The sequence below is a fragment of the Enhydra lutris genome, unplaced genomic scaffold (genome assembly GCF_002288905.1).
Source record: "Enhydra lutris kenyoni isolate GAN:26980312 unplaced genomic scaffold, ASM228890v2 scaffoldscaffold27, whole genome shotgun sequence".
Lineage (NCBI taxonomy): Eukaryota > Metazoa > Chordata > Mammalia > Carnivora > Mustelidae > Enhydra > Enhydra lutris.
In genome coordinates this window covers 24,890,475-24,904,108 of record NW_019154111.1, presented here as the reverse complement: position 1 = coordinate 24,904,108, position 13,634 = coordinate 24,890,475, and the positions used below count along the sequence as shown (strand labels likewise).

At 37.4% G+C, this 13,634-nt stretch overlaps 1 pseudogene across 1 annotated transcript in view; it reads right to left on the bottom strand.

The window, feature by feature from the left end:
* The window catches only part of LOC111151988, a 52,856-nt pseudogene extending 40,871 nt beyond the window's left edge, over window positions 1-11,985 (bottom strand). The window contains exon 1 of the transcript XR_002640897.1: window positions 11,940-11,985. The product of XR_002640897.1 is annotated as a hsc70-interacting protein pseudogene (transcript). The remainder of the gene's footprint in view (window positions 1-11,939) is intronic.
* Window positions 11,986-13,634: the final 1,649 nt, after the last annotated feature.

Below are 13,634 nucleotides of genomic sequence, written 5' to 3'. Positions count from 1 at the left end.
TCTGTTGCTGGAGGACGATATTTAATGAACGATGCCAGGAATTATAATCAGAGAGTAAGAGATGTACATAAATAAATCACAGAAGAGAGACCACAAATGGCAATAATAGAAGGACAAATACCAATCTGTGAATGAAGTGAAGGTTAATTTTAACTAAAAGATGAGAATCTAGGTAAGTTTTCTGGAAAGGATAATTGATTTCATATATTTTGTTTTGTAGTTTAAAATCATCCATTTGGCTCTTTTAAAATAATTCTTTATAATTTGATTCATTGGCAGACATATTTTTCTTCATGTTCTCAAACAGCATTACAATAGCTGACTTGAAAATCTGGCCTGCCAATTTCAACATGTAAATGGTCTCAGGCTCGGTCTTTGTGGATTTCTTTTCTTTTGAGAAGGGGCCATATTATCCTGTTCTTCCTATCTGAGCAATTCTGGATTATATCCTGGACACTGTGAAGGTTGTTCTGAAGACTGAATTTGATGATACTCCCCTGAAAAGTACTGACATATTTTTGTCTGTTTTTTGCACACAATGAACCTGGTTGGATTCAAACAGCAGACTCAGACTCTTGGCAGCCGCTCACAGTTCCTTCCCTCAGACTCGGCTTCCTCATCCCGCCCAGTGAATGAGTTGTTTGTGGCTTAGTCTTCAAAGACTGGAGCAGAGTCAACACAGAGAATTTGGGGTTCCTATTCTCTGGCTCTCTTCTTTCTGGGTTCCTTCTTTCTTTTGAGTGGCCGTGGTTTTCCTGAATTCTCTATCCTGGTTCTTCAAACCATACAAACTGTAGGTCTTCTCTCAGAATTTTGACACCTACCAATTTTGGTTCAGACTGCAGCCTCTTCTTTAGCTGGAACCTATAAAAATAAAAACTCACCAGGTGCTATTTCCTTTCAGCAAGGGTCAATCTCAGAGTCTTCCTGCTTTTGGTTTTTGGTGTACATATTTGTTGAAAGTGAAGAGCTCGTATCTACAGGAGGGTTGGTTTGAAAGCTCACTTGGCCTTCAGTGGATGCAGAGCCTCTTGGAATAGCAAGATTTAAATGACCTTGATGACCCTGACAAAAATCGGGCTGCAGACGGGGTGCCTCAGAGGACTTCTCTACCGAAGGCATTCTTTGTACAATGGTGGTGAGAACAGTCAAGACATGTTGAGTTTGCAGCACTGGAAATAGCCATTGTGGGAACTTGGTTCTTTAAGTGGCTGTGAGAGAGAATGTGAGGATACCTGACAGGTAAGTCAGTTCGATGGGAAAGGGAGGATGAGAAATTACTTTGTGGATGCCAGGTAATCTTTTGGTAATGGGGAGCTCTTAAAGATTCTAGAGAGACAATCCCATGTATCTGGGAGACCCAGTGCAGGGGATGGCTACTGTGGAGCAGATGAACATGGCGGTGTTGGCTCTGTAGTCAAGGAAAGCCGCCAGGAAGTTACTGCAGGAACCTAGAGAAAAGGCCCAAGTTGAGGCAGTTGCAGCATATATCCATCTGAACTGAGCAAATATCATTAAAGTTTGGAATATTTTTCCATACATATGCTCTCAAATAGTGAAAGAGACATCTAAAATGAAATCTTGTCAACATGGGAATCTACTGGTAAGAATATTTTGATTGATATTAAATTGGTTATAAAACATTTATGAATCATGATTTCAACTTGTAACTGAAAAACACTAAACTCCTATGCAAATTTAAACATTAAATGTACTTAATTGTCAATTAGTGGAGTGAGAGTGTGAAGAAACTGACATTTATAAATTGCTTACTACTTGCCAGGCACATTATCAACTTCGGTACCTACTGGATCACCTGAGAAATAGTTATTTCTTTTTCCATTTTACAGTTGTGGAAATTGAGAAGCACAAAAGTTAAAAGTAACTCTTCCAGGGTCACACAGTGAGTAAGTAGACGATATTATGTTATTTAAGCCCAGGTCTACCTGATTCTAGTGTTTATTCTATTTTTAGCACAATTCTACTTTTTAAAGCGAATGGTGAAAGTAGCAGACAAGCTCTAACTCATGTTTTGGGCAGCAAGTTCCAGATTTTTTCTTCTTCAGTGTCCTCTGACAAATTACAAAGGTATTATTTCAACAATAGTTATAAATTCCTTGGAAGCACAACACAAAGAGATGGTTCTTAGTAACAGTTGTTCAAGCCTTCTTTTTCCCCGTGGAAGAAAATTATTAGAATGAGTTCCTAATGGACTAAAATGTGAAGGGACAAACATCTTGATTAATAGTAAAAAAATACATAACATTAAGAAAGTGATCTTTATCCAGATAACTTACTTGTTTTGATTTTTTTTTTCTTTCTTTATGAGTTAACACAGGGACAACAAGGGCTCCCCTGGGGAAAAGATAGCAAATTTTTTAGGATAAGATTTTTGTTTTTGTTTTTCCTTTTTGATAATGACCTTTTAAAAAAAATAGTACAGTTGACACACCATGTTACATTTAGGTGTACTACTTAGTGATCTGACAAGTTTACACATTATGCTATGTTCACCACAAGGATAGTTTCCATCTGTCCCATTCCATCACCAGTAGAGTATCACCATTACAGTATCATCTGCTTTTCATTCCCGTGACTTACTCATTCCACAACTGGAGGCCTATATCTCCCTCTCCCCTTCACCCATTCTGCTCAACCTCCCACCCCCTCAATGGCAACTGTCAGTTTGTTCTTTGTATTTACAGTTCTGATTCTTCTTTTTGTTCGTTTATTCATTTTTTTACATTTCATTCATGAGTGGAGTCATATTTGTCAATCTCCATCTGATTTATTTCACTTAGCCTAATGCCCTCTTGTTCCATCCATGTTGTCTCCAATAGCACGATCTCATTAGACAAATGTTTCAGGTTTTTTTAGGGCAAGTGTTTTTAAGGTTATCTTTCCATATAGAGAAAGCACAAGGTGAGAGAAATCACTTAGTTCTTCATAAAGCCTTCAGATATTACATGTCTCTAAATGATCCTTGAAGACATACCCCCAATTTAACCATGTGCTCCCTTGTAATGATTTCAATATTTGGTTGCTGACATTTTTTGCAGCTGACACTCTCCCAAGCAACTGGATGTATTTAAGGTGGGTGGGAGGCAGGAGACATAGACAGCACTATGATTCTTCTACAACAGAAGACACCAGGAGCATGGGGAAGAAATGTCACTATGTCTTAGGAAGTCCTGACTAAAGAAGGTGGCTTTGATTATTATTAACTCTTTTCCAAATTTTGGGTTGCTCTATATTATTTTTTAGTGAAACTCTGCTAGATACTAAAACTGGAAACTCTGGCCATTTTCTTATGGCGATTTATTACAATTCTCTGTATTACTTGGGAAAGGAATCATATGAACTAATTCAGATTTTTAGTTAGTTAATACTAGTAGCACACATAATCCATGAAACAATGAGTCCCAGGATAATCAGGTCATGGTGGAGCTGAGGAGGCTAACTGGACGTAGAACAGTGTACTGTAAAGAGCTAGCTGAGGAAACACTTGTGAGGGTCACTTTGATGTGGGCCGTGGGCACTTGAGAAGATAGAATCATTGATAGAGGAAAGACTGGTCAAGAACTGAGCACAACTTCTAGCTCATGTCTGGGATTTCTGTCTTCATCCCCAAATGATCTTACTTATCTATAAGCAGTTCTGTGGGCTATTCTGTTTTACAAATTAAGCTCTACAGATTAACCACAGACTGGGCTCAAAATTTAAGAAAAATGCTGGAGATTTCACACTCACGATTATAAATATAAATATGCCATCTTCACAGTTTTAGAAAGATTTCTCTAGGCTCCTGGGAGTAATATCATGTCAGTGTTCCAGTTTCCACAAGAGTTAGATAAGTAACTTTGTGAAGGTTGCTCTCTGAGTTTGTGGAAAATAGTAATATATATTGACTCAAGCACACCAGGTATTTTTTTTTACTTGGCTTTTTCTTTTAAGAAGAGCAAGTAAAAATTTACTTAGAGCCATTTTTTGGTTCTCTTTTAAAGAAATAACTATATAATTTGAGCATTCTATATTCGTAAAGAAATATTTGGGGCTATTATGATATTAAGCTCATCTTGAAACTTGATAGTTTTCTCCTTCCAGCTTAATTGGGTGCTTAACACTTGGATCAGCAAATGCTCTTCTCTAGTTGTGCTCCTGCAAGACATTGCATTACACATTGCATTATAATGTGATGTGACAATACCAGCCATCTTCACCAACTTAATGAGGACCTACCTCATGCCTGGCCCATAAGAGAGTCATAAGATAGATGAACCAATTTAATGCTCGCAAGAAACCTTTACTCTCTCCTTTCTTTCATGGTTGAGGAAACCAATGTTCAGGGAAGTTAGATGAACTGTCTGAAGTCATACAGCAGGAAGGAGACCTATGTATCTGTCTTCCTAATTCTTAGACTCCCTTCCTAAAGTATCAATAATGGAGACCATTCAAACTGATTGGTCACCAGAGTACTCAGGGGTTCCAGACGGGAGGATGGAAAGCATGTGACAACTCACATGATCTCCAGAATGAATCTGTTGAGAGGTACCCCTACTCTATGCAGAGTACATCAGAAGAGGTCATGTGACCCAGTCTCTGTGGGGCTTCCATAGAAAAAATAAAAATCAGACTTGTTTGTCCAGTGATGCAAATAAAGCTTACTTTCTTGGAAATAGATTTTGTGAACAGTTTAATATATTGTTGTTTTTTGTTTTTTTTTCCTTCAGAAATTGGATTGGATATACTCAATGACTGTGATTTCTTTTTATTTATTTATTTATTTATTTATTTATTTATTTATTTATTTATTTGACAGAGATTACAAGTAGGGAGAGAGGCAGGCAGAGAGAAGAGGAAGCAGGCTCCCTGCTGAGCAGAAAGCCCGATGCAGGGCTCGATCCCAGGACCCTGGGATCATGACCTGAGCCAAAGGCAGAGGCTTTAACCCACTGAGCCACCCAGGTGCCCCTGTGATTTCTTACTCTCTGAAAACACCATATACATTGAAACTTGTCTATCTAAGCAATTCAATAAAACTGGTTAGAGAACTTGCTTCCTTCAAAGGAAAGAAGAAACTATTTGGATGCTAGCAAGCACTACATTTATATAGATCTATAAAACTGATGATTATATTTACTATACAGTCCAATAAAAGCTAAAGACATTTTGACCAAATGCCTGATAACTTTATTATAGGAAACATATATTCAAAACAAGCTAATATGCTCCTTCCAAAATTTTATGAAGTGATGACTAAAAAACATTCTCAATTTGTAATTGTTTGAAAACCTCATTTAGTCATAGAACCCCTCCTTTCCCCCAAAACAGATACTTGCTATATACAGCAGATATCTAATATATAAAACATACATAAATGGAGCCTCTGAAATGTGAAATGGGAAATGTCTTTAGGCCAATCTGAGTCATTGATGGAAAACCTTGAGATAGAACAAATGAAAAATTTTTAAAAATTTATTTTTTTCATTATTTTAGAAAGAGAGAGAGCGAGAATACACACACATGCATGGGTGGGGGGCAGAGGGAGAGGGAGACAGAATCTTAAGCAGACTCCCCACTGAGCCCAGGACTCCATCCCAGGACCCTGAGATCATGACCTGAGTTGATATCAAGAGTCAGATGTTTAACTACCTAGGCACCCCATATGAGGAAGTTTTAAACAAATACCAAATAAGTCTTTTTATTAATAATAGCAAGAAGATGAATTTTTTTAAAAGATAAAACAAAACAAAATGCAACCAAGAAAAGTCAAGTTAAAAGTAAAATTTACTTGCTAATGGATAAAACTTATTTTTAATTATTACTTTAAAATTTCCAACAGCAGCTTAACATAATTTTTAAACTTATGCTTGTGCAGTAAGGACAGGCTTAATCTAATTAGGCTGTCCTTAGCACTACACTTAAATCTGCCCACAACAGTAGATAATATTCTTATATGTAAAGAGAATCTGTGTGATGCATTTGGTACCCAACCAAGTGGAAAAGGACCTTGATTTAAAAACTTGGAAGCCAAATGTGTTCTCTATCAAAATTAGAAGCTATGGTTCTGATATATTATTGGGTCATTTCACCAGCAGTGGACCACAGACACAAGCTTTATTAAAAAATAGTGGCATGTTTTAAATGTCCATTAATGTATGTTTAATTATAATGGAATGTCTTAAAAGTCCATGTGACATCTACGCAAAGATCAAAACAATCAATTTTAATCAGCATTAACTTAATGGATACAGAATGAATTAGAAAGAAAGGGATGTCCCAAAGGAAATAAATAATACATATGGAGGGGCACCTGGGTGGCTCAGTGGGTTAAAGCCTCTGCCTTCAGCTCAGGTCATGATCCCAGGGTTCTGGGATCGAGCCCCGTATCGGGCTCTCTGCTCAGTGGGGAGCCTGCTTCCCCCTCTCTCTCTCTGCCTGCCTCTCTGCCTACTTGTGATCTCTGTCTGTCAAATAAATAAATAAAATCTTAAAAAAAAAAAAAAGTAATACATATGGAAAGCTTGAATATAAGTAATAATAGTGGGTTTATTGTTAAAGGAACTAAGAAAATTCTGATTTCATATAGATATGACTTAATTAATAACTCTTCTCAGTGTATATTCTTAACAGTTGCCAAAAATTCCAATTCACTGAAGTACATGAAAAGAGAATGTACATTCATTCACTTGTTTATTCATTAACCTAGGAAATATTTACTCAACATTTGTTAGGTAGCAGACATAATAGTAAAATACGCCACCTAGCCACAAGTTGCTCATAGACAGATCAGAGAGGAATATAATTGCATAAATATAATTCAGTGTAAATAGGAACTATTATAATAAGAGTTATGTACACAAAGAAGAGAAGAGTCAGAGAAAATCCTTAATGGGTGCCCTCAAGAATGTGTGGTAATTTATAGGTATAAAAAAAGAAGATTACTCCAGAAAGGAAGAGGAGTGTGTGCAGCGTCTTGGGGTATGGAAGAACAGAGTGTCCTCAGGGAACTCTGCATTGTCCACGTTAAATGAAGAGTAAGGTTTGGGTGGACACTGCAGGGGATGAGGTTAGCTGGAGGCAAAAAGCAGAAGTTTTTAAAGCTGGGTGGAGTAATTTGGACTTCCAGACCCTGGGAAGAACTGAAGAGTTCAAAGAAGGTAACATTAATATCTTTTACCTTTTTCTAAGACCATTATGTTTACATAGGAAATAAATATCAGTAAATATCAGAGAGGTTCAGATACACAGACAGAGAGCCCCTTACAGAAAGGTAAAAAAACCCCCAGAGGATGAGACCCCCCCAGCCAAGACAGCTGCAGGGGAGCACCAGTCAAGGGTGGAATTGACAGAGTAAACGCTGACTTGAGGCTGGTCTGCACAGAGGGACGTGATGGGGGTGGACTGTCCAATGACTCCCATGATTTTGACTTGGTAACTTGTTAGGTCACAGTATCTTTGACTCAAATAACAAATACAAGGAAATAAAAGTCCAGGAGGGAATAATGAGTTCAGTACTGCACCTGTTGAAACTGATGTGCCTCCAAGTTATACATGAAAAGATCTCAGACATCAGTTGCATATACAGAAAGGTAGGGCTCAGAAGAAAAGGGCAGTATCAGAGTTTTTGCATTAATCACATTATGTCCATGGTTTGAAATGTTTGATCAGTATACATATCTATCTGTTAGACTATAGTGTTTCGGATGTGTAAATTATGCCACCATGGACAAAGTTGAAAGGAGCACCTGTGGCAAGTTTCAGAGCAGAGAGCTACAAATGTGGCAATCAGAAGTTTGAGGCAAAATACACCTGACTCAGTGGGCATGGACAAATGGTTCTTTAGCTCAGTGTTCTCAGAGAAGCCAACCTAACATATCTGAAAAAGTAAAAAATATATCAAATCAGAGATGAGCCATTTACCTCCTCTACATTCATTCACATACCTGCTCCTTTATTCTCATTGTCCAGCTACTATCTCAGATGCTAGGAAAATCGCAACAAACAAGGTGGAGAAAGTCTCAGGCTTCATGGAGCTTAGAGTGGTCAAAACTCACCATGAACACACACACAAGTAAATAGCATAATTTAATTCCTGAGAGTAATCCACATAATGAAGAAAAAGAAAGCAGGATGAAGAAACAGTGTGAAAAGTGGCATTTAAAAAGGGGTGGACAGAGACGAATTCTTTGTTGAAGGGAAGGGAACAGGGAGTCATGGAAAACCCTATGAGTGTCGTTATATTTAAACAAAATGCATTTTTTTCTCCAAGGAAACCCAGCAGAGGACACAAAAGATGAGACATAGTGCTGATGTCTATCTCTGATCCTTGTCTTAACTTCGTCATGTTTCTCTATATGTGAAAAAGATGCAGGGTAGAATCCATGAAGTTTGGGAGGGAGGGAACTAAGGTATTGTATATCGGGAAACAGCCTGACGAATAATTTTTAAACTAGTCTTCATTTCAGAATGAAGAAACATTTTGTTGGCTTAATGTATTTTTTGTCCCCATCCCCAAAAATACACACACACACACACACACATACATTCATTTGAAGGCCAGTGAGCTCCTTGGTGTAGCTCAGACCAGAGGAGTCTTATGGAAATAAGTTTTACACTCAAGAAAATTGGAGTTTACTCAGGAAATACCACTAGCGTCTTAATGAAAGTGCCATGCGTGCCCCTTCTGAAATTTAACACATGGAATGAACCTTTCCACATCTGTAGCAAATGCAGACTTTGCTGCCTTAAGGGCTTGGCATTTTCAGATAAAAAAGAATCAATGTCATTATACAGTATCTCTCTAGAGCATCGTAATTATTCTGCATGCATACAATATTTATTTAAAACTCAAAATTAAACTTCAAGAGGTGGTCATTTGAAAGCTGGCAGTCAGTGAACGGATCCTGTATTCATGAAAAAGAGAATATTTCTTCTAAAAGTTGAGAAATAGATCAAAACGGTCTTTCCAGTAACTGGCACTTTAGTCATATAGATGTTTTTTATGTGTCAGATTTATTAATCAAGAAGGTTCATGGGAACGAGAGAAGGAAATCTGGAGGATGTGACTATCGGGTTTTGATATGTCAGGTATAATTTTGTAGCTGTGATTTTTGGATTGCAGTACACACACAGCATTGTACTGATGTTTGTGTATCTCTTTATCCTCATCATTTGTGATGACTGGAAAAGAAGATAAGGCGGAGATGTTTTGATACAGGATTGAAACTTGAAACTACAGTCCTTCAATTTGAACAGTATTCCTGTTTCATCTTTCCTTTCATGTTACCTTTTTAACTTTTGCCACTGATGTAAAAGGAAAAAAAAAAAAAAGAAAATTTGAAAAGATGCCAGGTGTTGGTTCTTATCTGGGTGAAGGATCACAGAAGTACAGGATAAAATACAGTTTGTAGTTTGTCCCAGCAGCAGACTTATGAAGATCAAACACTTGTCAACAACAACTGTTTGTCTTCCTCTAGCCGTCACAGAATTATTAAGACGGTGACAGCTCTTCATAGTTGGTACGTTTGGCCAAGATTGTAGTGTCTAATGTTCCAATTAGTTGAACAGGATGCATTCTGCTGTGATGAATACAGCCTTCCTTAATTGCTTTTGGTTGCTTCCTTAAATAAAAGGGGCTTGTTGTGTTACAAATGCGCTGGTCACTGTGAAATTTGGAATGGTATGCTCCCTTTTAAGTCGTCAAAAATAACACAGAACAGGTATCTCCAAAAGCTGAGGTAGAGCAGTTTATTTTTATGATGTTTGAACTGAGAAGGCAGCAAAACTGTCTGCAAAGTAAAAGAACCACACCAAACTTTTCTTTGGTTATTATTTTATTCTGCCTGCCAAATTACCAGTTTGATGTTTTTCTCTATTGGATTTCACGAATACGCCAAATACATGTGTGTTACTTTTGTTTTGTACTGTATCATGCAATTCTCGGTGAAAATTCTTATTTGCCATAAAATCTGAGTGTTTTTACACAAACTTACTATTTTTTTTTTCTTTTTGACTCCTGCGGACATCAGTCCATACCAAATGTCTAACAGTCTTTGTCCTTATTTGACTCAGATTATTTCTGGGAAGTTTATCTTCCTGAAGTCTAGAGCCAACAGTGCCTTTCAGCATTTGTAGGAACGGTGTTTTGCAGCCATTCTTTTTGTTGTTGTTTTTAAGATTATTTATTTATTTATTAGAGAGAGAGATAGAAAGAGTACTAGCAGGCAGGGGAAGGAGCGGGGGCAGAGGTAGAGGAAGGAGAGCAGACTCTGGCTGAGCAAGAAGCCTGACGTGAAACTTGATCCCAGGACCCTGAGATCATGACTTGAGACAAAAGCAGAAACTTAACTGACTGAGCTACCACCCAGATGCCCCCTTTGCAGCAATTCCTGAAGTCCCTTTCGGGTTAGCCTCTCCTAGCCTTAATTGCTCTCAGTGGCTACAGGAGGTCTTAGAGAGCCTGAGGGGCTAGTAGAAATTTTGTTACCATGTGGGCAAAAAGAAACAGTTATCAAAAACGAGGAAAGAAATTTGAACAAGAAAGCCTTGAGTAGAGATGAGAAGCCCTAAGATATAAAGACAGAAAGTTTTGATGAAAAATATACTCCTCTAATACCTTCAGGGATTTTATGTGTGGTTTTAATTCTTACAGTGAAATTTGTACCTCTTGTATGCCAAACAAAATCATTGGAGAAAACCAAGCTGAACAATAAAATTATGTGCATATCAATAAAATGACATCATATTTATAAAGAGCACTTTAGAAATAGTGGCCTAATCTATGCACCTATTGTAACTGCAAATAAGTCTGAATTTGCCCAGAGGGTTCATTCCCAGATATTAAAAAAAAACAAAAACAAAAACAAAAAACAACCAGTCCAAAGATCAAGGTCACCACTACACTACTTAACCTGAGCAGTTTGACTGATGTGGAGAAAACTCAGCACAATCTTCTCAACCTTCTTCTTCCAATTAGTATTAATGAGTGTGTGTTCAACTTTCTGAAACTAATACATGAATATAGGGCTAAAAAGGCTTATATCACAATCCAACAGTCCTTACTACAGCCCTTAGTTTCTCTGCTCTATAAAGACAACCACTTTCAATGCCATTAACATGTTTCTCCTTGGTATGGTACTTCTACGGTATTCATATAGATGTGTCATGTATATGTCCATAAGTGTCATTTATATCCTATATATCCTATATATGACATATATATTCTGGGATTCATAGATATATATCCCCATATATCACATGTATATCCATTTCTTAATTTAACAATTATAGAAATAATATATTGACTTTTTGTTTTGGAAGTATAGAATTTACCTCTCTCTTATGCTTCCCATCACTTGCTCTCCCCAGTCTCTAGATAGAGTTAAATTATAATTTTCTGGTTAAGGTAATAGTGTTTATATAAACTATTTATTGTTATGTAAATAGTTTTCACTCTGGGTTACAATTCTTTCCTAATAAAGCTTTTCTCCCCCTGAAATTAATATTCTCTCATTATTTCCTTGTTTGTTTTCCTCTATTTTTTATTTATATTTCCTATGAAGTAGTTTTCAAAATAAACCTATTAAAATAAATACACCAAAATATGTCAAAGGGCTATTAACACTTTTTTTTCTTTTGGAGAGAGTAAGAGAGTGAGCGAGAGAGCACAAACAGGGGGAATGGCAGGCAGAGGGAACAGCAGGCTCCCTTCTGAGCAAGGAGCCCACTGTGGGACTTGATCCCAGGACCCCAGGAGCAGCACCCCTGTGCCGAAAGCAGATGCTCAACTAAATGAGCCACCCAGCCATCCCTAACATTTTTTTTTTAAATATTGAAACACAGTTTTAAGCAGTTTCCCCATCCCCACACCAGTTCTCTGTCTCTTACTCTATTCAATACTCTTTCTAGGTGTGTATAGCTGACATAGTGGTCCTTACCTCTGAAAGTCTCCTGTTCTTGAAACCTGGAGTCCTGGATCTTCATTAGTGGTGCTTTTTTTTTTTTTTTTTTTTTTCTTTTCCTTTTCTTCTCTTGTATTTTTAAAGCAAATCTTCTAGTATCTTCCTTAAAAAGAGTGCACAGGAAACACATTTACTTAATTTAGATATTGAACTTCTGGTGACTCCTTTATTCTACTCTCATACATGACTGATAACTTTAAAATCACTTTATAATGAAATTTTATAGGCACTGAACCATAGTCTTCTGGAACTCAGGGTTGCTCTTAAAAATTCGAATACAATTTCTTGATCTTAAGGATTTCTCTATGACTTGCTTCTACTCTTTCAGGAATTCTTAGAATCTGTATCCACCCTTGTGTTTCGGAAAAGTTCGTAACAGTCTGCTTTGGTGAGAATCCTTCTCCATTGTGCTTGGCCTTCAGTAGGCCCTTTCCATGTGGAGACGTATGACCTTCAGTTCTGTGAAATGCTTCTGAACTGATTTTTGATAATTTTATTGCCTCTGTTTTCTTTGTTCTTTATTTCTGGATTTTGTAGCTTTTCAGTTCTCTACTTCCTCCTCTGTAGTGTTTGTCTTCTCCCCCCACCCCCAACCCCCGCCGGGACACTTCCTTCCTTGACACTATCTTTTATATCTTTTGAGAATTTTTTTTTTTCTGTAATCACATTTTTAAATTCTAAGTATTATTCTTTGCTTTCTGATTATTCCTTCTTATTATTACAACCTGTTTCTTTTAGGTACAATATCTTCTCTCATTGATCAGGATAATAATGGTCACTTATACAATGTTTTAAGTTTTCTTTTGCGCTTTATGTTGCCTCCATTTTTTTCTATTCTATTTGTGTCACTCTGTATTTTAATATTTCCCTCAAATATTTGGTCTTTCTTGACTGTTCATTCAAATTTGGGAGTGAGACATGTTTATACATTGAAAAAGTTAAACTGGATAACATCTCTTGGTGTGTAGGAAAAATTTCGACATGGATATTTATGTGATGGGAACTTTAAATGTCAGATTCTATGTGTTTTTCCACCAGGGTTCTTTATTTTCTGCAGAGGAGAGTCCTGTATACCTCCTGGGGGGTGTGGGTGGGAGGGCTGTGAGGGTGCAGGACTGGTGTGGGCATCATACTATGGGCGGCTGGGGGAAGGGAGCTGGGGTGTCTTGTCAGGCATCATGTGCATCTCCCCGGTCCCCTCCCACATTATCTTTACCCTTTAAAGTGCCTGATGTCCGGGACTTTGTAACATTTCCGGTGCTTTTTTTTCCCCCTTAGAGACTCAAGGTCTGGTCTTTGAGGAGAAGGTCAATAAGGAAGAACTAGCCCAGAGGTATGTGGCAGGTGTCGCCTTGTTCTCTAAACACTGATGCAAGCCCAGTTTTCATATTTCCTTGCCTGATGTTAGGCTTCAAATCTTTGGTAAGCACTTTATTAGGTAAAAGGTTTCACTTGTCTCCAAAGTTATACTTTTTTCATAAGATAATTTGAATTGCATTTTGAGGTGAAACTTTATTGAAAGCTTTATAGCTGACCAGGTGCATTAAACTAAATACTTTCCCTTCATCTACTAATTTTGTAATTTTGTTAAAGAAAGGAGGACTTTAGTTTTTTGAGTGACTTTTTCTCCCTATAAAATCCCATGCTGCTTATTGCTCTTGTTTCTATTAT